A 27,770-nucleotide genomic window follows, 5' to 3' on the forward strand; every position below is an offset into this window, starting at 1 on the left:
TGAAATTAATTTCTGATAAAACATGAATTTCTGTCATGTGAATCTGCAAAACAAATTTTCATCTATTCCAAATACTGTATTAGACAAATTAAGAAAAATTTTTCTTGCTTTCTTGCAGGTATGTGAAAATAGTATAATAATTATTTATATAGTTTAAAAACTCTAAAACTAGCAATTTATATAGAACATATGTATGACATATACCTTTTACATATAATAGTAACTGGCTATAGTCCAGCACATGAATATTATCCCATAGTATAAATGAGACCTAATCAGAACTTTGACTTGAGATATTTACTTATATATTTTCAAATATGATGATTATTTCTCCTTTTTCTCTCTTAGGACTGAAAACATATCCCATTATAAAGAATTAATAAAGAGGCAGCATTCCATTGTATACATATACTACATCCTTTTTTTCCCCCAAATATTTTATCTATTTATTTGAGAGAGAGAGAGGGAGAGAGCATACACAAGCAGGAGAGGAGCAGAGGGAGAGGGAGAGGAAAATAATCTCCAGCAGACTGTGCACTGGGCACAGAGCCCACCATGGGGCTCTATTCCAGGATCCTGAGATCATGACCTAAGCTGAAACCAAGAGTCGGATGCTCAACCAACTGAGCCACTCAGGTACCCCTATACCACATCTTCTTTATCCATTCATCACTGGGCATTTGGGTTCTTTCCATAGTTTGGCTATTGTTGATAATGCTGCTATAAACATCAGGGTACATTTACTCTCTCAAATGTGTATTTTTGGATGAATGGATAAAGAATACGGTGTATATAAATGTATGTGTATGTGTATATGTACAAACATACACACACACACACACAAACACGCACACGCACGCACACACACACACACACAGACACACACACACACACACACTGGAGTATTACTCAGCCATCAAAAAGAACGAAATCTTGACATTTGCAACCACATGGATGGAGCTAGAGTGTATTATGCTAAGCAAAATAAGTCAATCAGAGGAAGACAAATATACAATTTCCCTCATATGCGGAATTTAAGAAACAAAACTTTTGAACATTTGGGAGGGCAGAAAAGAGTGGGGGGAAACAAATCATGAGAGACTCTTAACTATAGAAAACAAACAGGGTTGATGGATGGAGGTGGTGGAGGATGGGATAGATGGGTGAAGGGTATTAAGAAGGGCACTTGTTACGATGAGCACTGGGTATTATATGTAAATGATGAATCACTGAACTCTACTCCTGAATCAGTATTGAGCTATATGTCAACTAATTAGAATTTAAATTAAAAAAAAAAAAAAGGGGGGTCCCTGGGTGGCACATTCAGTTGAATGTCCAACTCTTGGTTTCGGCTCAGGTTGTGATCTCAGGGTCATGGGGTCAAGCCTCGTGTGGGCTCCACGCTCAGCCCAGAGTCAGGTTGGGTTCTCTCCCTCTCCCTCTGCCCCTCCCTGCCTCTAAAATAGATGAATAAATCTTTTTAAAAAATGAAAACATGCTATCTTCATAAAAAAAGAGGTAGTATCTATTTTTAATGTTTTCTTTCATGTTCAAATCTGTCAGTCCACTCTCCTTTTGATATATTTATTCTGTTTATATACACCCTTATGTTTCATCTTTCTAGTTAGGATTCCAAAAAAGGCAGAGATTTTGAATGATTTTTGAAAATTGTCCTTAGAATTGAGTTGAATGGGAAACATACTTGATTAGATTTGATTTTAAAATCCAAGTCCAATTATTTCATTTTATATTAGTTTAGATTTAATGGATTATATTAGAGAATTTTTAAAAACCTTATTCTCTACTCTTCTTTAAATGTGTATATACAATTTTTTACGAACGACTGCTATGTAATATATATGGTTAATATGAAATACTAATAGCCAAAACATACTAAAAGCAAAAATGAAATCAATGCATGTTCCATTTCATTAATTAACCATATTAACAGAATTTTCCTTAAATTATCTGTCTTACATAATTAGAGTAGTATATTTTAGTTCACTTCAGGCATAACTGAATGCCTATTATATACCACATTCTGTGATTCAAAGATGAAACAGTCCCTACTGAGTCCTTTAAGTGCTTATAATCTAAGTTGAGAGACAAATCAATAAATCAAATGTTATAAGATGAAGGAAAGAGATACAATAAATTTCCATAAACAAAGAGATGTCACCCCTCTTTGTGAAGGTGGGAAGAAATCAAGGGAGGCTTCTTAGAAAATAATTAAGTTGTGTATTCAAATAGGAGTATTATCAAAGAAAAATTGGAGTCGTCTTGAAAGGAGTAAAGGTGTGCATGTGTGGGTGCTTCAAATGAGCCTGAAAAAGTAGGAGATAGAACCTATTAGATACCATGTTTAGGGCCCGGGACTTAACCATAAAGTTAATACAAAGTCAACTAAGGAGCTCAAGGGAATAATCTCCTGGACAGATTATTTTAGCTGTATCTCCAAAGGTGAGTTATCAAAACAGAAAACAAGATGACCAATTAGGACACAAGCTAATCTTGCAAGAAAAATAATTAAAGCCCATATAAAAACAATAATAGGAATATCTTTGAAAGATACTTAGAATTTAATTTATCTAGTCTTGGTGATTGATTAGATAGGGGACTGCAGGAGAAGAAAGGATCGAGGAGACTCCCAGGTTACAGATTTGCATGACTGGATGAAAGATAGTATTACTGCCTGTGGTGAAAAACAGAGGAGGCATAAATCATACCTAAGAAGATGGACTTTGGCGTCAGACACAATTGGCTGCAGCCTCAGCTATTCCACTTAATAGTTCTGTGACCTTGCCATTAACTTTAGCTCTTGCAGAGATTTGGTATCTTCATATGTAAAATGGAAAATGTTATTGCTCAGTGGATTACTGAAGCATTCACTGTGATAATATATGTAAATTACTTAGTATTGTACCTGACATTATATAAACATTTAAAAACATTAGTCAATGTTTTGGAAAATATTGGGAGTAAATACAGAACTACGGGAGTCACAGGTTCATTCTTAGGTCTCAGCAAAGTCCGAAGTTTGAGGAAGTGGACAGGGATTTAGATGTCCATTTGTAGCATACACATGTTCATTAAAATTATTAGATTGGTGATTTTCTCACAAAGAATGTATGGTAAGACAAGCAAAGAGGTGTGAAATTGGAGGTATTATTCCCCCAATGACTCAATGTGAGATGGGTGCCTCAATTCCTTCTTTCCCATGAAGGAAAACACAAAGAAATGGGTACATAAGGGTGAGGAATTACAAAAAATTTAATACTGTAAAGTGTAATCACAACAAAATATTCTAAATATATTTGTTATAAGGACAAAATTTAAAATAATACATTTTCCTTCCTTTATTCCTTTAATTCATTTCAATACTTGACAAGTATGTGGTTTTGCAGGAGACCCAGGGACATGAAGGGAGCAAACATCTCAGTTACTAACCAACATTTTTGTATACAAATATTGTTTTTGATCTGGGACTTCAGAACCAATAATATCCTAATTAAATCTATGATAATTAATCTTTCATATTTGATGAACATCTTCAGTAGCATTCAGGCTTCCTTTAATTTTTTTTTTAAATCAGCAAATACTTTATTTACAAAATTCAAAGTTTACTATTGAAAAGATATCTCCCATGCCGTCTCTCTATACCCAGTAATTACTTTAGGTTTTGTGAAACAAATTTTTTGTCCTAGTCTGGATAAACTACATTTTAATGATTCCCCACACTAGATATCTCTCAGTTTGGATTGTGTTTTTAACTTTAGAATCTAGACGGAATGTCTCACAAAACCAAGGAATGTAGCCAATAGAATCATGTAATAGGATTCAGAATATTCTCTATGCTCCTGACAGTGTCACAATACACTTTGCTGGGAGGACACTGACTGGAGAGCAGTACAAAGGAAACAAAGATAAACTGCCTTCACGGGGATCTCTTCAGACCAGCGCACAGTGCTTGCTACATAGATGAGACTCAGTAAAAATGCTCTGTATGCCACAGATTTTGTGAAATTATATTACTGGTTTAAAATGAAAACTATGCAGGGGTGCCTGGGTGGCTCAGCTGGTTAAGTGGCCGACTCTCAGTTTCAGCTCAGGTCATGATCTCAGGGTCGTGAGATCGAGCCACGTGTCCAGCTCCACACTGGGTCTGGAGCCTGCTTGAGATTCTCTCTCTCGCTCTGCCTCTCCCACCCATTCTTTCTCTCTCTAAAATAAATAAATCTTTAAAAATAAATAAAATGAAAACTATGCAAAAATGGTAATGTGAAAGTCATATAACAATGAACAATTACAAACCAATGCTCTTATTGTTAAAGGACTGATCATCAAGTTCCTCATTACAAATTGCATAACAAAGTATTTTCACTCAATTATTAAGAACTTACAAAGTCAGAGTTGGTACAAATCTGGAAATATTCTTATTTTAGAAAACACAGGAACTGTAGATCACAGTATCCCTGATTTAATTTATTCAAAATTTTTAAATATTTTAAATACTCTCTGTGGGAATGATTTACTCTTTCAGGGACATTTAATTGCCAAGTATTTGGGGGTTTTCTTTGGTAAAGATCATAATGTACAATGTTTTGACAATCATTTGATTAAATCAAAACACGTTACAATGTACCTAAATTCCATTGTCACTTTTGCAAAATTACTTTTTCATTGATCAAGTAGTCAATGCTGTAATATATGATTATTTTCATAAATCAAGTAAAGCCATTAGGAAATAAACTTCCACAAAATACAACTACTCCATATAAAACATGTAATCATCCTCTTTAGTTTTGTTTTGAACCAAAGGACGTGACCCTCCATTAAGTCTGCATTCACTGTTTCCCCATGAGATATGCTAGATAGCATGACTATCAGGTGTTGTAGTTAATAATCCCTGACCTTCAGCTTCCGAACACAAAATATTTTTGCTGTGTCGATTGCACTTTATGATTGTAAAATTCTTCATTAATTAATGAAACCTCCTCATGTTTTGGAACAGAGTGGTCAGCATCAGTACCATTTCATTTGTGCCAGTTAGGGAAGAGGGAAACAAAGTGTTTTTTGTTTTTTTTTTTTCCCCAGGTCTTGTGTTTGAAAGCCAGAGTGGTGACTTTCAGAGGACAATGGGGAAACAAAATAACTAATTTATAATAATTATAGAGAAGACAAGAAAGAATGACAAGATACTTACAGAGAAAATTCAAGTACTTAATTAATTTGACCTCAACACTAACAAAAATGTTTCCAAGTACAGCTCTCCCAGGTATGTAGTAATTAAAGTATGTTAATTGTAATGAGCACATCCATTACAAAGGCGATGTCCTCTTTTACTATAATTTTAAAGTAGGTGCAGTTTATTTATTTATTTTTTAAGATTTTGTTTATTTATTTGACAGAGAGAGACACAGCGAGAGAGGGAACACAAGCAGTGGGAGAGGGAGAAGCAGACTTCCCATGGAGCAGGGAGCCTGATGCGGGGCTCGATCCCAGGACCCCGGAATCATGACCTGAGCAGAAGGCAGATGCTTAACGACTGAGCCACCCAGGCACCACAAAGTGGGTGCAGTTTAAAAGCTTCCTTTTCTCATCTTACTCCCTTTCAGCACAAAGCCAAGAAAAAGTTCAACATGGCCCTGATTAAAGGAGGTTATATTCATTTTGTAGAAATCACACACTCAGTAGATCAAATCTCCTGAAAGCCAATTAATTTATTATTGATATTTTAGGGGCACTGTAAGAAATTACAATTATTTTCAACTATGTATCATATTAGATTTTACTAGCAAGTATTCTAAATGATCACATTTTTATGTGGTACTTCTACAAAGAATGAGCCATTCACCCTATACTAGAGAAGGGAAGAAAAGGGAGTTACGATGGGTGAAATACGTCCATCTTATTTATTTTCAGTATAGAATGAGTGACTAGAAAATAGTAAGTGTTCAATAAATAAGGACTGATTATATAAGGGTTGACACACAGTGTATTAAGTTACTATGTGAGTAAAATTGTACAATAGATCTACAAAGGCGAATAAGAAGTATGCTAAAAGAACGGAGATAAATGGGAACAAACGCTTTCCGGGAAAATTTAAAAATTAGATACGGGTTTAAATAAGAGATTAAGGTACCAGGCTCCTTTAAAAATAGCATTATTCATTGTGTGGAGAGGTGTCTTCAGGAACCAAGTGAAACTGGGATGACAATGTTATGATAGACAAATATTTATTAGAAAAAAAATGATTCCTGACTCTGGAGGGCTTAGAATATTTCAAAAGAAAATCTAGAAGAAGGAAGGAAAGGAGGGAAGAAAGGAGAGTAGGAAGGAAGGAAAAAGGGGAAGAAGGAAAGTCACTATGGAATAAAAGCTTAGTATTTCAACAAATGAAAAAGCACTGAATGTGCCCATAAAGCCACACAATCTTGTAATAAAATTTGCATTTTTATTTAGCAAAATACTGCAATGAGAAGGGATTTTGAAGATTTTTCCTACAAGAAGTTGTTAGTTCTCTGTTAAAATGCACAACTTTTTTAGAGGAACACTCAATGTGTATCTAATTATCATCTTATTACTATTCTTACCCATACTCTATTCACACATATTTAATTTTTGCTTTTTCAGGAACAAAATTCTTAGGCCTGTTATATCTTCTAGTTCTTGAATGGGGAAAATATTCTAGAAATGGAGAACAATCTAACCATTAATAGATTTATAAATTATTGAAATCTAGAATGTCCTAGAAGAACAGAACTAGCTAGATGAAGGAGAATTATCTTACTAATAAGGAAGTGGGTTTAATCAGTGATTTTTCTTCAGTTGTCATTATTGCTCTGCAAATGTAACAATACCTATTCCTGTCAAGGGGATTGTATTTGCACTCACTATAGGATCTTCACTAACAATCCATTAATCTCATCTTCCTTTACTCTATTTCTCACTTATACAAAATCAACTGTAGATGTGGGCAAGGCTGTAGGCCAGTTTTCTCAATGCAGTGTCTATCAGTTCAGTTCCAAATGAGCTTATGCTCCCCTAATTGCTATTTGAGATGACAGCTGAAGAAAAACTAAAGAGTAAAAACCCAGCAATTAACTTCTCCCATACGGAAGTAATTGTCCCTATGGGTCAAATTCCATTTGGTAAACTAAGTCAGAGACCCCTAATGTCAATGTTGTTGAAACTACAATCTTCCTTTGTTCACAGGAAGGGGTGGTAGTGATGTTGTTGGTCAACAACATTGGTAGCAATATTTGCAAAAGAATTAGGTGATTCTTTCCTTCAAAAGAGGTTACATACATAGGTGCTTTGTGTAACAGAAATTACAAACATAGCAAGAAGAGTTAGACCAGGAAAAGATGCCTAATCTAAACAGAAACCTTTGCATAAACTAGGCAGAGAAAAGCCTGATCAGGGAAATACAAACCAAAACCACAATGAGATATCACCTCACACCAGTCAGAATGGCTAGTATTAAAAAACAAAACAAACAAACAAACAAAAAGAAATAACTAGCGTTGCCAAGGATGTAGAGAAAAGGAAACTCTTGTGCACTGTTGGCGGGAATGCAAATTGGTACAGCCACTATGGAAAACAATATGGAAGTTCCTCGAAAAGTTAAAAATGGAACTACCGTATGATCCAGCAATTCCACTTCTAGGTATTTATCTGAAGAAAATGGAAACACTAACTTGAAAAGATATATGCACCCCATGTTCACTGCAGCATTATTTACAACAGCCAAAATATGGAATAACCTAAGTGTCCATCTGCTCATGAATGGATAATCAAAATGTGCTATACATACATGTATTAGAATATTAGCTTTAAAAAAAGAAAAAAACTCCTGCCATTTGTGACAACATAGACAGATCTTGAGGGCATTATGCTAAGTAAAATAACTCAGACAGAAAAGGACAAATACTGTATAATGTGGCTTATATGTGGAGTCTTAAAACAACAAACAAACAAAAATGAACTTATAGATACAGAGAACAGATCAGTGGTTGCCAGAGGCAGGTGGGTGAGCAGGTGGGCAAAATGGGTGAAGGTGGTTAAAAGCTACAAACCTCCACTTATAAAATAAATAAGACCTAGGGATGTAACATACAGCATGGTGCCTGTAGTTAACAATACAGTATTGTATATTTAATAGTTGCTGAGAGTAAATCTTAAAGGTCCTCATCACACACACACAAATTATATGTGTGATGATATATGCTAGCTAAACTTAATATGGTGATCATTTTGCAATATATTGTGAAAATTAATAAAGGTGAACCCCACTAAAGTGGTCTTAGGATGCTACAAGGGGAGGCTGAAGTGGGAGCTCTACTACTCAATGTCAATTACAAGAATTGTCAATTACAGACCCAACAGAAGAATTCTCAACAGGAAAGAATCATCAATTACAGGCTCCAACAGGAAAATATGTATACTGCATCTTCTGTAAGAAATTGACCACCCCTGCAACTCAGCCAATGAGAAAATGTTATGACCCTGAACTCTTCTGATTCTCTCCAATGGACTTTTGTTCAAAACAAACCCTCCCAACCTCCTCCTCCTTCTCCATAAAAAAAATGTTAACCTCTTTTGTTTGTTGGACTTGCCTATGGTTTTGCCATAGACTGATTGCTTGAACCAGATTGCAATCTCTGCTATTCCCAAATAAGCCCATCTTTTGCTGGTAAAATAATTTTCAGTTTTGTTTTTAAAGTTAACAATATACATATATCAAATCACTATACTGTACTCCTAAAACTTATATGTCAATTATATCTCAATTTTAAAAAAATGTTAAAGCAATGTGAACTAACAAAAACAATGATGGGAAATCATTTTAGGCTTCGGTGATTATTCAAACACAGTAAATAAGTGTTTTGTTTCTCTGCAACAAAACCGCCACAATTCGGGCGCCTGGGTGGCTCAGCTGGTTAAGCGACTGCCTTCGGCTCAGGTCATGATCCTGGAGTCCTGGGATCGAGTCCCGCATCGGGCTCCCTGCTCGGCAGGGAGTCTGCTTCTCCCTCTGACCCTCCCCCCTCTCATGTGCTCTCTCTCTCTGTCAAATAAATAAATAAAATCTAAAAAAAAAAAAAAAAAAAAAAAAAAAAAAAAACGCCACAATTCTATTATAAGAAGTTCTAGAAACTACAAGTAACCAAATAACTGACGAAGTTAGCCCACAATGGTCACTATCACTCTCCCCACTGCTTTCATGGGAACTTCAAGATTGTGAGTAATCCAGAACAACTGTACCAGCTAATTTTTTTAAGTTCCTTATCTTAACATCTTTAGCTCCAGTGGAGTTATTTAATGGGATATGTGGGTTAGGGGAGAATATTGTATAAAGGAAAAATGTAAAGAATAATAAAGAAGACTATTGTATAAAGTCCTATGTAAACTGGACTTTGTTGTTTCTATAGCTATACATACACTCCTTAGAACAGGGTCTGGCATATCTAGATCACTAAATAAATCTTGATTAAATGAAAAACTGAAATGAAAAATAATAAAGCCCCAGAACATCAGCTTCAATATAAAAGAATCCCAAATACATGATGATAATTTTTTTTTTTAAGATTTTATTTATTTTTTTGAGAGAGAGAGAGACAGTGAGAGAGGGAACACAAGCAGGGGGAGTGGGAGAGGGAGAAGCAGGCTTCCCGCGGAGCAGGGAGCCCAATGCGGGGCTCGATCCCAGGACACTGGGATCATGACCTGAGCCGAAGGGAGACGCTTAACGACTGAGCCACCCAGGTGCCCCCATGATGATAAAATTTTGAAATTTCAGGGATACTATTAGGCCTTTCAGCCTGCTGCCATATGTCAGATAAACATTTTGCATTATTCATAAGTATAAGTGAGGATACAAATAGGTCACTGACATTTTAGTCATGTTAAAATATGTTTATGATTATGAAGAGAGAAATGAAAGATCACACTTTCCATGTACATTCTGGATAAATCGCAGGGGTGGACATTTTATTACATATTGCTTTTCATTATTAATACATACTATACCAGAAGAGGAACAGACTGATGAAATACAATAAGCTACTAAACATTAAAATATAACTTTCATGAAAACTGCACTTAGATGTTGAACCATAGGATTATCATGTTAGGTAGAAGCCCAATCTTTCTAACTCCTTTATGTGGAAGTTAAACAAAGTTTAAAGAGGTGGGTTTAGATGCCAACATGATAAAGAATTACTTGCTATGTTGGGTTCTATCAACTTGGTAGAACTGGAAATAGGTTTCCAGATTCCCTTCCCAGATGGTTTTCATGAGAACTGACTAGAAGCAAAATTTGGAAGTCACAGGTGAAGAAGCAACCATTATTCTCAAAGACCATTGTGGACAGATATTTGGTGAACAGACCCAGAAGTGAACAAGTAGGTCTGGCTTGTCCTCGTCATGCTCTATCCTCCATTAGCTGTTATTCTTGATGTCTGGCCACAAGGATGCACAGCAACTTCAGGCCCACCCACCCCTATTTTCTTGGTTATAGACCCACAGAGGCAGTTGCTCAGCTGAGACTACAGCTTCTTGCAGAACTCTGCAGGAGCACCCCATCATGAGCTGCCACCTTGGATTCCTGTATTTCCTTGTCAGCTGTGACTGATCTACCTCTACTTGTGCTTCAGTCAGAATGGGTAGAGGCTTCTTCTCTCTGATCCTCAGTACTCCGCTTCCAGACTGTCAGTTCCCCAGCTCACCATCAATTGTGTAAATTCATGCTAAAAATTAACCCCTTGTTCTCATGAAATTTAGAGCCAGCTCTGCTTTCAAGACTGAAGCCTAATTAATACACTGATTCAACAGTTTATTTTATTGATATTGAAAGAACAGTAACAACAACTTCATTAAAGACAGTGCTATCTAGAACGAATACTTGTGTCCTTCAAAATTCCTGTATTGAAATCCTAACTCTCTATGTGATGGTATTAGGAGTTGGGGCCTTTGGGAAGTGGAGGGTGGAAGTGAGAGTGGGCTAATCATGAATGTGATTAGTGCCCTTATAACAAAGATCCCAGAAAGCTTCTCTCCTCTTCCACTATGTGAGGACAGTGAGAGCACTGTCCATGAATCAGGAAGTATGGCCCTTACCACACAATGAATATTTGAGCACCTTAACCTTGGACTTGACCAACCTTGACCTTGAACTTCCTAGTCTCTAAAACTATGAAAAATAAATGTTTGTTTTTTAAGCCACCTAGTTTATGGAATTTTTATAGTAGCCCAAATGGACTAAGACAGGCAGATAAAGGGAAATTTGCCTAAAGGCAATAGACATTTCATAAAATGTATATTTTGCCTTTAATACAATTTTTCTGTTTTAAAAGTTTGGGTTTTTTTTATGTTAACATAACACAATGTTTTTTATCAAATATATTTGGTGTTTTTTTTTTAATTCTTTCTCTTATTTTCTTGGTATATCCTAGATTCTTTGTAACAAGTTAGAAAAATAAAGGAGTTAAATATTCTATTAAAATATTTGTAAATGGAAAATATTTACAATTCATATAAATGCAGATAATTCTTTATCCTTTATAAACATCACTTAAATTTTATTTCTGTCTCTACTTCTCTCCTCCCATCGGTCTCTCTCTCTAGATGTATGCATGTATATACATATGTATTTCTATGTCTAGTATACACTTGAAATGTCTTATGCCACCAAGAACATACAACCTCCAATTTGCTTTAAGTCAACTTAGTAACAAATACATGGACACATAAGTAGACACTTGTTTGCACACCCACAATTCCACCTTGGTTTGTAAGTGGCTGAACTCTTAAAAGTATACAGGGTAAAGCATATGAATATTAGATGAAAAAGAAGAGCAAATTAAGGTAATTTGTACCTTGTTTATCCTCCACTGTCACTGAAAAGGAATCTTCAGGAACAATCAGGTTAAATCTCTGATTTCAATTCATCAGGTGCAATTGAGACCACAAAACTAAAGTCACACACACACAAACCAGAACAAACTAAATACCATAGATGTTTCATTTTATAGTACCAAAACCCAACAACATTTCTCTCATTATAAACAAATATGTAAGATTATTTATAATTTTATTTTTCCTTAAAAATAAAAGTGAGTATGTGTGCTCATGCTAATGGATGGTCACATATGCTTATAATACACAAAAGTCATATAAGAAATCTGGAATAATTTGGTCATTCATTTATTTATATATACACAATCTATTTATAAATATGGCAAGCATTTACTATGTGCTAGTCTGCCAGACACTCGTCTTTTCTCCTGAGATATATTAGCACATAAGATGTAAAGATCCCTCTTCTCCAAGTGCTTAAAGAGGAAGTAGAAATAAAGAATCATCTTGACATGGAAATAGAACAATGTAAGAGGATAAAGTATTGACTGAGGGTTTTGTGTAGTTTGCTCTACTATTAAATAGAATAGTAGGAATAGACCCCTACAGAAGGGGCAACTTGAAGACACATGAAGGCAGCTAGTCAAGTAGGCATCTGTTAAACAAAATTCCAGTCAGGGGGAATAGCTACAAAAGTGAGAGTTAGCTTGTTAAGTTTCAGGAAAAGCCCGGAGAAGAGTCGTGTGAACTGAATGAGCAAGGGGAGGAATGAAGGAAGAATGGATCAGAAACAAAATGACAGCACAGATCACATAAACCCTTGGCATTTCCTCTTGAGGTAAATGGGGAGCCATCAGTTGATTTTAAACATAGTGGTAACATGATCTAACTTATTTTCAAAGGATGGGCCTTGCTGTTGAGGCTAATCTTTGGAGGGCTAGAAGCAAGATGAGTTAGGAGGCTCTTGCAGTGTTCAGATAAGCATTTTTTACTACTAGAATCATGGTGACAACAGTGAACCTGCTGAGAATTGGTAAAATTCTACATACGCTTTAGAGAGGATTTCCTGGCACATGAGATATGCAATGTGAAAGAAATAGAGGATGTAAGAGAGTTTGAGAAATTTTAGCTTGAATGAAAGCATGGAGTTTATCAATAGACATGATAAAATCTTAAGACTAGAATATATTTGTGAGTGAAGACCAAGAGTTCATTTTGGACATGTGAATGTGAGATGTCTATTAGGTATCCAAGTGTATCATATGCCAACAAAGCAGTTGGGTAGAGGAGATTAGATTTTGGGAGATCTGAGCTGCAGCTATATATCTGGGAGTTGTCAACATATGGTGTTTAAAACTATGAACTTGGATTAGATCACTATGTGTGTGGGTGTAGATAGACAGGAGAAAATTAAAGCTGCCTCAGTATTAAGGGAAGAAGAGAAGAAACCAGCAAATAAAACTGAGAAGTGATGGCTCAGGAGGTAAAAGATAAGACCAAAAGTGTGTGGGCATTTGAGAATTCTAGTTTAAAATGCTGTTAAGGATAGAGAACATAACTGGGTCAAATAATCATTAAATAAATTGAAGACAGAGAATAGTCTTTATAGTCATGCTTTTATGAGTTGGCAGAAAGTTTCTGGATGAGTACATAGGAAATTGCTGGTGTGAGCAGTTATCTCTGGGAAGTGAGAGAACAGGTGAGCAGGAAGGGAGAAGATTTCAGTTTAACACACTCAGCAACACTTGATTTTCTTCCACATGGATATATATTACACTTATTTTTAAATATTTATTTATTTATTTGAGAGACAGAGAGCTAGTGAACGCATAGAGGGGAAGGGAGAAGTAGACTCCCCGCTGAGTGGGGAGCCAGATGGATGTGGGGCACCATCCCAGGACCCTGGGATCATGACTTGAGCCGAAGGCAGATGCTTAACCAACTGAGCCACCCAGGCACCCATGCATTATATTTATAATGAAATACAAAAGTATACCTACACTAGAAAAATAACAATCATCATCTAGGAGACAAAATATATTAGATGACAACTGATGAAATCAGCAAACAGGTCATTTTTGAAAAGTAAAAAGAAAGAATAAAAACCACAGATCCTCAAAATAGCATCCACGAATTCTAATAGAATCCCAAACTCTTGTTAATCATTACTTGGATTAAACATTACCTTCAGATGGCTTCTTTTAAAATGTAAACATGGCACCTGAGATAGATGTTAAATAAGTCATCTCAAAAGTATTTTAAATGGCAGATGGCTAAAATTATTATATATATACACAGACAGCCCAAGAAAAAGCTGTATGCAACATCAGAGAAATAAATGCCCTGTGATTCTGTGAACCTGGAAGAGGATGGGTTGTAGAACTCAAGAGGAGGGCTGTGGGATCCAATGCAAGACTGTACATAAAGGACATGTCCCACAAGAGCCTTTCACAAGGGAGTCCTGCAATGCCATTCACCATTATGGAGGCTGAGAATAGTTAGGGACCAGCTCAGGTCAAGTAAATAACTCGGAACCAAGTATTAACCAAAGATCCATTGCCTTTACGGGCCAAAGGTACATGGTAAGTCAGAATTATAAGACATCTCTGGAGTGGTAAGTTACAAGGTGAGTGGTCATCCCAACACTATAAATAGATTCTTATAATAAAACTGGAAGTGCTAAACTATCTAGATTTTTTAGTATGGGACCAGATAAGGTTGAAAATATTTCAAGAAATAAATGATGGGGCATAGAGACTATGAGAAGTCTTGATATTTTTGTAATTAGTCATCAAATATACTCAAACTGATTTCTGTCCTGATAAAATCTTTTGATGCAGTTTTCTAAAACGCATTTTAAATAAAGAGTAATAAGCCAAAGGAAAAGTAAAAAAAAAAACAGCAAAAAAAAACGCCTTCATACATTTTGTAATGTTTTTACATTTCTTTAAGTTGTATCAGAAAAAGGGAGGTACGTTTTTTGTTTGTTTTTGTGAAGAGAATTTTGGCTCTACCTTTTCAGCCTAAAATTATCCTCTTATTTTCATGGAGTTTAAAACTTTCCTTGGCATTAAAAAATGGAAGAGTAAATCCATTTACAAAAATTGGTTAGGTAACCAATAATGAAAATATCTTGGCTCTGTGTTAAAGTTATTAGTCATAGCTTTGTGACTGGGAAGCAGAATATAATAATTTTTCAGGGTAGTTCTCTGTGAATCCACAATACTGGGGAAGTCTTCCCAAGTCTATTTGTAAAAACACTCATAATTTACTAGTTCTCCGTGGTGACATGAACTAATGGACCATCTTTAAATAAATTCACTTAGAGATCCAGAATGCTCTCTTGTTCTGCAGTACTGTAAAATTAGCATCAAACACAGAAGAATTCGCCATTCTTCACCTCCCCCATGGTTGTCATCTCTACGCCGTAAATCACAGAGCAAGAATAAATGAAGTTGTTTTTCTCCTGTCATTCATATTTCATATAGCTTTCTCTATAGTGTAGAAGTATTTCATTTTTAGGAAGGATTAATGACAAAGGGTTTATTGCCTTCTATCAGAAACATTTAGCAAGCTTTAGAGATGTGACTGAAGAAGTTGCTTTTAACATTTGTGTCTGTATGTACACATGCATACACTATGATAGACATGCAATGGGAGCGCATCACAAAAATGCTTTGAAAAGCACTTAAGATATATTTCCAGTGAATTTTCCTTAACTTTCAAGATTTCATAGCACAGACATGTGCCTCTAAAGAGACCGTAATGAACTAACAGAAAACATACATACAAAGGAAGCAAGCCCCATGGCTGGCATTATAAAACAGATCTTTGGCTCCTTGATATGACATTTATAATTGATGTAACTTTTTTTTTTTTAAATGAAAGACTGATTCAATGTCCCAGTCTTGTCTCTCTGTATGTCTTTCTGCATGTCTGTGTATATGTGCACAAGGGAGCAAAGAAAGATGGCAAATATGAAGGCAATTTTAGGGATATTTAGGTGAGGGTAGGCAGAAACAAAGAGAAGGTCTGCCTTTCCGTTCAAGAAGATACCTAGATGAACTCTTGTATAAGGAGCTGATATTCTCATGAGGAAACTGACCCTTAGCTGAAATTTCATACTCTTGGCAAAAATAATTCATCTGTAGGTATACGACATAAAGCTTCATGGACTTGCACACTAAGATCTCCTGTAATGACTTGGAAATCTACAGGAACGAGGGAAGGGGCCTGACTCATTATTTGGTTGTGATAACATGACCCACATGAATGTTAGGGGATAATGGGCAACTTAGCTCACTGCAAATCAAACAGCTCCATGATCCATCATTAACCTAAGGGAGCCTCCGTTTATTGAAGTAGGCCTCTAAATGAATAGGTCACAGTCTGTTTAAAAGCTCAGAGATTTGTTAATGTTCCAAGGACGTAGAGTCTATTAGATCAGATGGCCTGAGCATGTACAAAACAGTAGGCACTTTGGAGAGCTAACATGCTTTGGTATGCATATAAATAGTTTAAAGAATATTCTTTGAAACTTGGTTTAAACAGGGCACACTGCATTTGTGAGATTACCCTGCATAAACGTGGGTATGTGTCAAGCTGAAAGGAAAAGAAAGGACTCTGTAGAGAGATACTCCACAAGAGGACGTAAGTTTCCACTCTAAACTGACTTTCATAATGCAATTAACTCCAGTAGGGAAAATGGAATCTTGAATACTGTTCAAATTAAGGGAGTGTGGTTACAGCAGCAACAATTCAGGAGGAATTAGCAATGCCCTTCTGAAGAGAGCTACTGAATTAAACCTTGGAGGGTTTTAAGATTAAGCCATTTAATTGTGACCTTAGGTGCTCTGGACTTTGCATAGACACGAGTCCAGGTATTAATACTGATTCTCCTCTGTTCTCTCCAGATAACAAAACTGAATCTCAGAGCCAATTAAGGCAAATCTTTAAAGGCCTTTTTCCCCCTTTTTAGTGTATCCTGGGAGGTTTATTTTAATTGTGGACACCATGGGGAAGCAGGGACATTATACATAGTGAGATAGTATTGAATCTTGAGTTGAAAAGATAACTAGTACTTGTCCAAATTATCCTGTCTTACCTTTAAAACCATTTTTTTGGTAGGCTGACACTCAAATTATATTCTTTATTCCCCTGATAATCTTAACAGAACACTCTTTCAGTATTGAATACTAGCACAAATGGCATGGCTAGTGATTATTATATTTGCAGGCCAAGTTGTATGCATGAATATATTGCCATAGAAAGTCACGTAATTCACAAGTATGTCTCACTCCCCTCCCTGAAGATTACCACTCTTAACATATCATCATGTAAATCATTCAAACTCCATTTATACGCATGTGTATGTTTGAGTAAATTTATGTGCCCATATCCATTCTTTCATTTAGTAATTTATTCACTCACCCAAACACTTATGGAGGGCCCCTAAGTGCCAGGCACTATTATGTGGCTTTCCTCATGTGGTCTGCATTTTATTTGGGAAGATAGACAATATAATGCAATATCATGTAAGCTGGAGCAGGTCCTATTTAAAGAAAATTAAATGTGGATAAAGGTGAAAATATTTCTTCTGGGGAAGTAAATGCTATTTACAGACAATGATTAGAAAATATAGCTCTCAAGTATGGATATTTAAACCAAGATCAATGTAAAGAAAAGGATAAACTGGGTGAGTGCAAAGTCCCTGTGGCAGGGATGAACTCAGCATAATGAGAAAGAAAATGGAAGGGTTAAGCCATATATTTTCTTTAAACCATGGAAAGTACTTTGACAGTGATATTGAAGTGTTTACATCTAGCTACTGTGCAATGAATTGGGGTAGGGGTAGGGGATAAAAGTAGAAGTTGAAAGACCTGTTTAGAAACTGGGACAATAGTGGTTAGATTAAAGGTAACTGGTAGAGGTGGAAGTGACTGGATTAAAGATGTACTTAGACAGTAAGACCAGGAGGCCAGTATATTTAATACTGGCACTGATTGTGGGGAGAAGAGAGAAAAAAGCAGGGCCTCAGAGTTGACCCTAAATTCTTAAGAAATTAAATGAATCATTACATAATTTACTGAGATGCAGTAAATTAAGAAAATGAATATATTTAGGTTGTGGTGAGAAGGGGCAGAAATTAACAGCTTTGTTTTAAACAAGTTATGGTTAATATGATTGTTAGATGTTGCTATGGACTGCGTGTGTTTCCGGGGGGGGGAGTCACATACATTGAATTGATAACTCCCAATATGATGGTATTTGGAGGTGGGGCCCTTGAGAAGTAAGTAGGGTTAGATGAGGTCATAAGGGAGAAGTCCTCATGATGGGATCAGTGCCCTTATAAGAAGAGAGAACAGACAGCTTGCTCCCATGTTCTCTCTGCAGGAGCACCAAGAAGTCACATGAGGACACAGTAAAAAGAAAGCCATCTACAAGCCAAGAAGGAAGCTCTCACCAAGAACCCAATCAGCCCACACTTTAATCTTGGAATTCCAGCCTCCTGAATCATAAGAAAAGAAGTTTCTGTTCCTTAAGTTGCCCAGTCTGTGATATTTAGTTCTGGCAGCCCAGGCAGCCTAATCAGACGTGCAAGTAGAAATACTGAGTAGGCATTTGGAGATCAGGGTCTGATGCTCAGCACAAAGACTGGAGACAAAGACATATTTGGAAAGAGGCATTCAAATGGCATTAAAACCTATACTACTGGATGGGATTACCTCTTTAGTAAGTTTCTAGAGAGGTGAGCAGGGCGTAGGCCTGGGTCCAGGGATAGCCTGAGAGTTTCTATTTATGGGTCTGAAGACAAGAGAACCCAGCAGAGAAGAATGAGAAGAAGCAGTCAGTGAGAAAGAATAAGATCAGAAGACAATGACAAGCAAATGAAAATATTTCTGCAGAAGATAATGCAAGCATTAGAACTGCTAGGTATTGAGTTTTGATGGATGCTGTCAAATTTCCCTCCAAAATGATTCCATAGTTTATAATATAGCCAAAAATCTATGAGATGGGCTGCTGTTCTTGAGGTGCTATTGTATAAGCTGAATATGCCTGACATTTTTGTTTTCCAAAAGTAATACCTACCTGACAATATTGCTATCTGGAGGTATGTGTAAACCTCTGAGTTAGGACAGATTATGTGCCCTCTATTTTCATTTATAACATTATTCTCCTCATCACTGGTGTTACATAATGATAGGCATATAAAATTCCTTGTTAAATAAACGTGAAATACTGAAATTAGAATGTATTATAGAATAACTGTCATTTTAATACTGCAGTTAAAATTTATATTGTTTATATTTAGTATATATGAGATTATGTTGTATATGCTAGACTACTTGACACAACTCTAATTCTGGTTGCAACAGCTACATTTCTAATAATGGACTGCTTCTATGTAAGGATCTTATAGTGGTGACCTTCTAGTAGGCGTTTAGTACAAATACCAGATATTGATTCAGATAATGAGCTGTCTAACTGTGAGACACTTCTATTTCAGAAAAGTATTCTTGGCTTCCTATGCTTGCCTAAGTAAAAATATAACATAAAACCTTGCCAAGAGCTTATTTTTCACTTTTCACTCACAATCTTATTGCTAGTAATTAAAGAAGAGGAGAGCTTCAGTACAATCTTGCTTTTAAATCGGCCTGAAATCACATCCTTTGGAGTAATGGCTGCCCTTTCCATCCCTTGGAGTGGAAATAAATATTGACTCACAAAGTTGTAGGAGGACATTTCCTTTTGGATATAATGTTATTTCCTTGTTACTTCAAATATCCCTATATTCTCTCCTCAGCAATAGTTTTAAATACATCATATCATTTTTTCCCATGAGCAGTCTTTTAATGTTAATTTCCTCTACTTCTCAACATTTACCAAGCATCTGGATCTCTTCTGATTAAGTTTAAAAGTATTACTTTAGATAAATTAATTAACACCACATTTTGGTTGATTATTTCCTAACAATCCTTTTTGACATTCAAGATATTATTTTAATAAATGTTGAAATGTCAGCTAAAATTGTTTGATATTTGGCTTTTGAATACTATTTCACTTGCATTATTAGAATTAATGACATCTTCTAATTGTATCTTCCACCTACGTTCTGGATATTGTAAATTTTCATCTTCTATTGTTTCAAAAATTCAGGAGCTTTCCAGATTAGGTTTGAAATTCCTAGACATGGAAGGCAAGATTGGTAGGTGGCGGATTTAACAAGTAAAGGAAACTATGTACAAGTCTTGTTGTGGGTACCCACAAGATGAGCTGATCTCTGCCCCTGCCTGCCAAAATCTTAAAAGTTTATGTAGAGGCCTTAATGGGATTCAATCACATGTTCAGTCCAATGGCCTCAATAACACCTTACTTTCTCAAGTTTATTCCCTTGAAACAACAGCCCTAGAGTGTTAAAGGTGGGTAGAATGCACATTCCAAGGACTGGGAAGAAGATGAGGAGCCTGATTGCCAGGGTCCAGTTCAAGGATCAACAGGAGGTCACAGCCTTTTGATGACCTCCTCCAACACTCTAAGATCTTGATCCATCATTCATTTTCTTTTGTCTAACGATTTTGATCTCATCTATTCACATGCCCAAATCTCTATAAAAAAATAATAATCCCACAAACTTCCCTGGACTCGGTACTTTCTATTTAGTGATCTCTTATTTTTCTTTTTGCTTGACTTCCAAACCTCCTGAAATATGATGGTAACAGTTTCATCACAACCTAAACTTCACTGATTATTTAAACTACCAGAAACATCCATGCTTATTCATTAAAAGCATTCTTGCCAAAAGTAAGTGGAATTATTTTTAGATAAGTGACCTGAGGACCACTTCCATCCCAACATGACAAGTGAATTACAGCATATAACAAATGCTGGCCACTACATGTTTTCACGTAACTGGGGGGGGGGGCAGGGGTTGAGGGGCGCAGCTCTGGCTGCATTAATCTCTACAAATCTAGTGCTATAGTCATGGAAATTTCAAAAGAGAAACACCTATTAGTGAGTGTTTGTCTATGTGGTAATATCATACTAAATCAAGAGAAGAAACCAAGGATACAAAAGCTAAGTAATATACTCAAAAGTACGCACAGAATAATTCTCAAAATTTGGATTCATACCCCTGACTCCCAAGTTTTGATCTTCTCACATCTTCATGCAGACAATGAATCAAGACTCTAATTTTCACATGGAGAAAAACATTTTTTGCATATTATAATAATTTTCTAGTCAATAGAAGTGACAGGACTTACTAAGTACATGGTTCACTTCTGGTATAATAAATCATGCTTGTAGCTAGCTAGCATCCTACTTTGAGGATAAGTCCTACACCCTAATGTTTACTTCTTTGGTACTTGGAACTAAGTATGTATCATTCAACTATCTGAACATGTAGATTTAGGACTTGATATCCTGTCTTTTTCTACTGCGTGTCTGTACACACATTGGTACCTCACCTTCTCTCACCAGAATCTTCATACCTATATGCATGAGATATACATATTTTAAGAATTTTATTGTTCAAATAGCACATCCCTTATATTCGAGGTAATATAAATACATTTATAGAATAGTGACTTATACAATGTTCACAGAGCAAGGGCTATGTAAGAAAACCATAATCTCTTAGTGAAAAAAATAACTGAAGCATATTGAAAATTTAATTTATCCCTTAATACCATGAGCTATAATATGATAAAGTGATACAAACCTGAATGAAGCTAAATTTATAAAAAAAGTAAATATAGGGCTTGTTTCCAATAGTTTAACAAATGCTTATTAAATTAACTGATGATCAATAATTGAATAAATGAATTCTTATAACATTAACCAGGATCACACAGAAAGTATAATAACACTATGTGAAGTTCATCTGTTATTCAACTTTGCAGTAGTCATAATTTTCTCTTAGTCTTTTCTAAAAACGTTACTTACTGCATATTATTAGTCATCTTAGCATGTGATGCTTAAAAATAACTTTGAGTAACCACTATTGATATTCAGCACAGGTGGAATTATTCACATTCACAAATAAATACACGCACACGTGCGTGCGCCCATACACACTTTCCTTTCCAAGTTTGGTAATGATATATAACCCTTTTAGCATAGTAATTCAGAAAAAAATTCAATTACCTTAAAGCCAAAAGTTAAAATGCTTTTAAAAGCCATAAGAGAGTAAATTGCTCAATTATCATGTATTAGGAAAGTGAAAGGAAAGTTCCCGGTAAAATCACAAATCTTCATTCCTTATTTATTTGATTTTTCTTGATATAAATTGAGGCAATTCATAAAAATAAAACAGTATTTGTTAAACAAGAAAGATAAAATTTCCACCTACAATTAAATATAAATATAAATGTAATATATATTACAAATATAAATATTTATATAAATATAAAAATCATGAATTTGTGCAAAATGCTATCTTTTGATGTGGTAACACTGACATACAGGACATAAATACTTTTTAAAACAGCTTTGTTAAGAGACCAAGGAAATGGTACCTTACCTTAAATGAGACATCTGTAATCACACTTTTCCTTTGGAAGTATGGAGACATTTGTAACAGTCTACTTAAGTCATTTTATCACACAATCCTTAGATTTGATATTTTTACATGAAAACATGGCTCACTTCTGAAGAGAACCATCACTGTATGCATCTTCCTATCATAATTGTTAGGCAGATTTAATGATATGACATCTAAATGGCATAGGTGTGAAAACACAGTAATATTTCACATTTCATGTAAGAACAGTTTCAGCAGACTATTTGCAGTACTATTTCATCAGCAAGAGTGATTTGATGTTCATCACAATGCAGTCTAAGAGGTAAGAGTGACAGATATTCTTATTAACCACAAAATGATAAAAGATTGATTTCAATCAATATCACAGCCTATTACATGAAATATGTTCTGTGAAAATACCAGATGCAAAAGATGCTCTATCTAAGGAGATGAGTTTTTGTTCCATCCTTAAAGGATGCAGTCATACTGAGGTGTAAGTATGTCATGTGAAGCATTAGCAGGGAATTTTTTTTCCATAAGCTAAGCACTGTTTCTGCTGTGATAAGAACTTAACATGTATTATCCCACATGTAAAACAAATGACGCTTCCCTCCCATTATAATTCAGCTCTCTTTTTGTGGGAATTATCTAAAATAATCCCAATCTAAGAAGATCATTGGAAGGAATCAGGTCCAGTAGGAAAAAAAACATTCTTGGCTTGAACCCCCCCCCATCCCCCCACCCCCTCACCCCCACCCTCCACTTGAAAATGGTACACAGCAGAAGTTAAGAATCCAGAAACTGGAAATCTGCTGAATACAACGGAAAAGAAAATGTGATTTTTTTTTTCTTTTTTATGGGAAGGTGCTAAACTATTCCAGGGTTAAACTGGGAAGTTAGCTTTTGAAGTGAGAGCTATTAATAAAGAAGAAAATATATTCTGGAATTGGGTTTTCAAGTTAACATGAAACCTCTTTTTGCTACAGTAGTTTCTATAGCAAGTAGAGGAACCATCCCTAGATCTCATCACTGAACAAGGTAAAGCAGGTTAAATTAGTTAAGTGGAAGCTTCTACTTAGTGTGTGGCTGAGCTCTTGAGCATTCCAAAACAATTCATCAATCAACTGCTTATGGCTTGGGAAGAGTAACCATATGCCTTTTAATTCGGAAGAGACCTTCTGCTGGAGATATTTATAAGAAAAACCTATTCAGTTAATTTCCTTCCTAGAACTAATAATGAAGACCTATAAATTAAAGTGATTCTCAAATTGCTTAGGATAACTTACTGAATAAATGATGCCACTGAATGAGGAGATTCAATATTTTTGGACAGCTGTGCATCTGGATTTTATAAATCTGAAAAACAATCAAGTACTCTGAAAAGACCAAGCAAACCGATACCTGCTTGGCAGGGTTGGATTTTCACGTTTTGGTCATGTATAGGGTAACTGAAAGCTGTAAACACATTTTCAGAACCTTCTCTTTTTAATTTTTCCCCCTCAGTATGTAAGCCAATTTTCTAGCTGAGCAGTTTGTGAATGAGTTTCAAAATACCTGATGAGAAACTGAGAATCATGAAATGGTCACAGAATCACCCAAAAGTATGTCAGTTCTCACTCCAGAGAGTAGAGATCTCGAAATATGTCTCTAAGAGACATCAAGCACTCTGAACTACAGAGGTTCTGAAGCCACTGTGATTTCCACGTAGAAAGAATGATGTTTAAAAGGGAGAAAACATTTATAAAATACTGAAGGTCTCTGAAAAAACGATTTGCTTGTGTGTCCTATACTGCACATACGTCTTGCTTCTTCAATGTACCACCAAATGATTAATACCTTTAAGATATTTTTTAAATACATATTATATAACCCACAGCAGACATGGTAATCTATATCTCTTCCACTTGTCTCAGATTAGTTTTGTGGTAGGAAAGTCAGCTGTATAGGAGAGACTAGCTATTAAAGCATTTAAATGGCTTTACAGTTTTCTTTAGTGAAGAATGAAGCTTTTAAATATACATACCTTAATAAATATCAGTGGAGAAGTATGTGGGGATGTTAATGTATTTTAACAAAAAAAATAGTGGAGATGGGTATTTACAGAAGCTTTTTGAAAATAAAGCATTATTCTGTCATAAAAATAGATCAATAAAGCCATTTATAAAATAATCAGTTGAACACCTACCGTACCTAATTATTTTCATTTGAAAATTCAGCCATGCTAAGTAAGGTCCAGTAGTGGTTAAAACATTTCTTTCCCTCCCCTTTTAATTTAACCTTTCGCTCTTAAGACTAGAGACGTGTTTAGAACTTACTGAAGTTTCTCAAAGCAAAACCACGCACCAGTTCCTAATTCAGATGCCAGATCTGTGTGCCGCCTCGTTCAGCTTCTGACTACGCTAGGCAACTTTATTAATCATGTATGAATTTCTGTGCGTATATCCTGAAGCGATCACACAGGATGCAATCTCAATTAAAGGGGGGGTGGCGGTGGGGGGAGGAAATCTTACCTGATGGCAGAACCGGCAGCTGCAGAAGCAGAAACAGCAACTGCAGGATGCAACAACCCAGGCTTGCACCTAAGGTGAGACCCTTTTCTCTCTCCCTCTCTCCTTTTCTCCCTCTCTCTGTCTTTTTCTTCTAAATCACTGTAGCGACAAACTGCCTTGCATGTTGTCCCCTTTCATTCACAGAAGATTCTCCAAGCCGGGGAGCCAGCAGACACCACTTTCTTCCTGGAAGAGGTTTGCCTCTCTTCTCAGAAACGCCTGGACCCCTCTCTGTGGCTCCCTCCACGTTTACCCTTCAGATCAATAATGCTCGCGGAGCGGCTGGAGCTCAACTGCAGCGGCGAGCGGCCAGCCAATGGGGGCCCAGGGTTCCCTCGCAGTCATCTCCCCGCCCTCAAAACAAAACACAGCGTGCCTTTGACACATCGCCGAGTTGTGAAAAGTAATTGAATCCTGTATTTGAAATGTATCTTGTTTGTTCTTTTTCCCCCCTAGCGTTCATTGTATAGTGCTGTGAATGAACGGAAAGCCTCCATAGCTCTCAGGACACTCATTAAAGGAGCTTCGTAGAGGGTGAAGCGTGGGCGCTGGGAAAGTGAGAGCACCTGGGTTAGTTTGCACCTGGAGCTTTGCTATTTAAAGGCTTGAGGCCTGTTGAAAATCAGAGACCTGGGAGGCAGAGGCTTGGATCCTGGTTCTCACGCCACTAAGTAGCTTGTTTCTTTTATCTTGTGGAACAGGAAAATAAAGTCCATGTCAACTGGATGTTGTGTCTTTCTCTAAACGTTGTCTTAACAAGAAGCAGCCGCCAGTTGGGGGTAACCTTAGCCAAGAAATTTCTACTAATCCATTTACCTGTTTCTCTGCTGACTGAACATGGTCCAGATTCTATAAGGAACTAAAATGTGTTCAGGCTATATGGTAGTCTAGTTTCGTTAATTTTGCATGTTTATATATTGTAGGGTTTTTGTAATTAACATTAATTTCTGTTAGGGAATCTATTAGTGATTACTTGCAACTGGAGAGAATATTACAATGATTTTTAAAATCTTATAACGGGGGCGCCTGGGTGGCTCAGTCAGTTAAGCGTCTGCCTTTGGCTCAGGTCATGATCCCAGAGTCCTGGGATAGAGTCCCACATTGGGCTCCCTGCACAGCAGAGAGCCTGCTTCTCCCTATCCCTCTGCTGCTTCCCCTGCTTGTTCTCCCTCTCTCTCTGTCAAATAAAATATTTTTAAAAATCTTACAATGAAAATAACACTATTGGAAACAATACTACTATCTCTTCCCAAATTCCAAAACCACATGCAAGCTTTACCTAAAGCATGGTGACCTTTCTTCACATTTCTGTTGATTCACAACCTCAGGAGTTCCTGTGGGTGAAATTCGTTACTGGCCCTATACACTGAGGGCAAGGAGAGACCAAAGAAAGAGTCAGCTGCTCCAGATTGATAGGTGGCAGTTTTAATAAGCAAGGGAACTGACATAGAAGGCTTGCCTTAGGTCACGGCCAGACCAGCAGATCTCGGCACCTGCTCTGTAGAATCTTAAAAGCTTACATGGAGGTCTTAACGCGGTTCAGTCATGTATGTGGTCCAGATGCTCTCAATAACACATTACTCTCTCAAGTCCTTGAAGTGGCTCCTAGTATGGGAACAGTGTACCTAATGTACATTCCTTCGACAGGGGAGGCAGTAAGGAGCCTCTGATTGCCTGGGTCAGACTTGCAGGTTAACTGGAGGTCATGTCCTCTTGTTGACCTAGTCCAACAATTTCACTGTTGAAGTACTGAGTGCTGAAATTTGCTTAAACAAGTTCATGAGAATCATTTATTTTCTCTCCAAGAATCTAAGTCACTTCATCATTTTCACATCAAGAATGCAGCAATATCTGGGGTAATCATTTAGTCTAAGTATGTCAAAAATCTCAAGAGCACAGAATCTCCACAATTTTAAAAATATGTATAACTATGAGCAGGCTCAGTAGCTCAAACAACTGCACAAATAAGAATGTCTTTTCAATGTCACTGTTGAATAAGAATAAAATTAATGTGTCTTTCTGAAATCTTTTTGTTCCCCTGAAGTAATACAAATGGGTTGATGCATTTAGGGTAGCCAGGCTTTGTGTGTCGTGACAAGTTGAAATAGCTTGGGGAGACTTTACAAACAAAACAATTTTGTAACCTGTCCATCATGTGTAGGAGCCATGGAAAAGTGTAATATTTACAGCACTGGATACTGTGTTGCTATAAAAGGTGAAAGCTAACGTTATTGTAACTCACTCATGTAGCCAGTAAAATTTTATTCAGGGCATTCTCTGGTTAACTGTAGTCACCTGGCTTTTGTGAAGAAAGGAATATGCTAACAAAATGATAATTATAAACATATTTTTATTTCTTAATTTTATAATAACATGTATTCATTTATCTGAATTCATTTGTGGATCACAAATAACAAGTCACTGAAATATAGAACACTGTCTTTGTTCTGTAGGTCAATGGTTTTCAGTGTGTCATTTCCAGACCATTAGCAAAAGCTTCACCTGGAAACTTATGGAAAAGGCAAATTCTCAAGCCCTCCACCATTCCTATTGAATTGGAAACCCCAAAAGTGGCATCCAAAAATCTATGTTTGAGAGTCATTGCTTTAAGGAAGGTATTTGCAAAATACTGCAGCAGACCAGCACCTACTTTTTGTAAATTAACTCTTACTGGAGCACAGTTTCACCCATTTTTTTCCATATTTTCTGACTACATTTGCACCATAAAAGTTGCACCCTGTGGCAACTACTCAGTGACCTAAGACTTGAAGCTGAAAATGTTTACTGTGTCCCTTTGAGAGAACTCTGTTGACCCCTGCTGAGGGCATTGTAAGACAAGC

The 27,770-nt window shown here is 36.3% G+C and overlaps 1 protein-coding gene and 1 long non-coding RNA gene across 2 annotated transcripts in view; one reads left to right on the top strand and one right to left on the bottom strand.

Annotated features, from left to right (window-relative positions):
• Positions 1-25,193, bottom strand: part of CDH12 (cadherin 12) — a 986,307-nt gene extending 961,114 nt beyond the window's left edge. Inside the window, exon 1 of the mRNA XM_078066589.1 lies at positions 24,892-25,193. The gene's annotated coding sequence lies outside the window, so the exon portion shown is untranslated. The remainder of the gene's footprint in view (positions 1-24,891) is intronic.
• Positions 24,870-25,654, top strand: LOC118534618 (uncharacterized). Its single transcript, XR_004916789.2, has 2 exons — positions 24,870-24,965; positions 25,075-25,654. It is a non-coding gene; the product is annotated as an uncharacterized LOC118534618 (long non-coding RNA).
• The last annotated feature ends 2,116 nt before the right edge of the window (positions 25,655-27,770 follow it).

Source organism: Halichoerus grypus, chromosome 2 (assembly GCF_964656455.1).
Source record: "Halichoerus grypus chromosome 2, mHalGry1.hap1.1, whole genome shotgun sequence".
Taxonomy (NCBI): Eukaryota; Metazoa; Chordata; class Mammalia; order Carnivora; family Phocidae; genus Halichoerus; species Halichoerus grypus.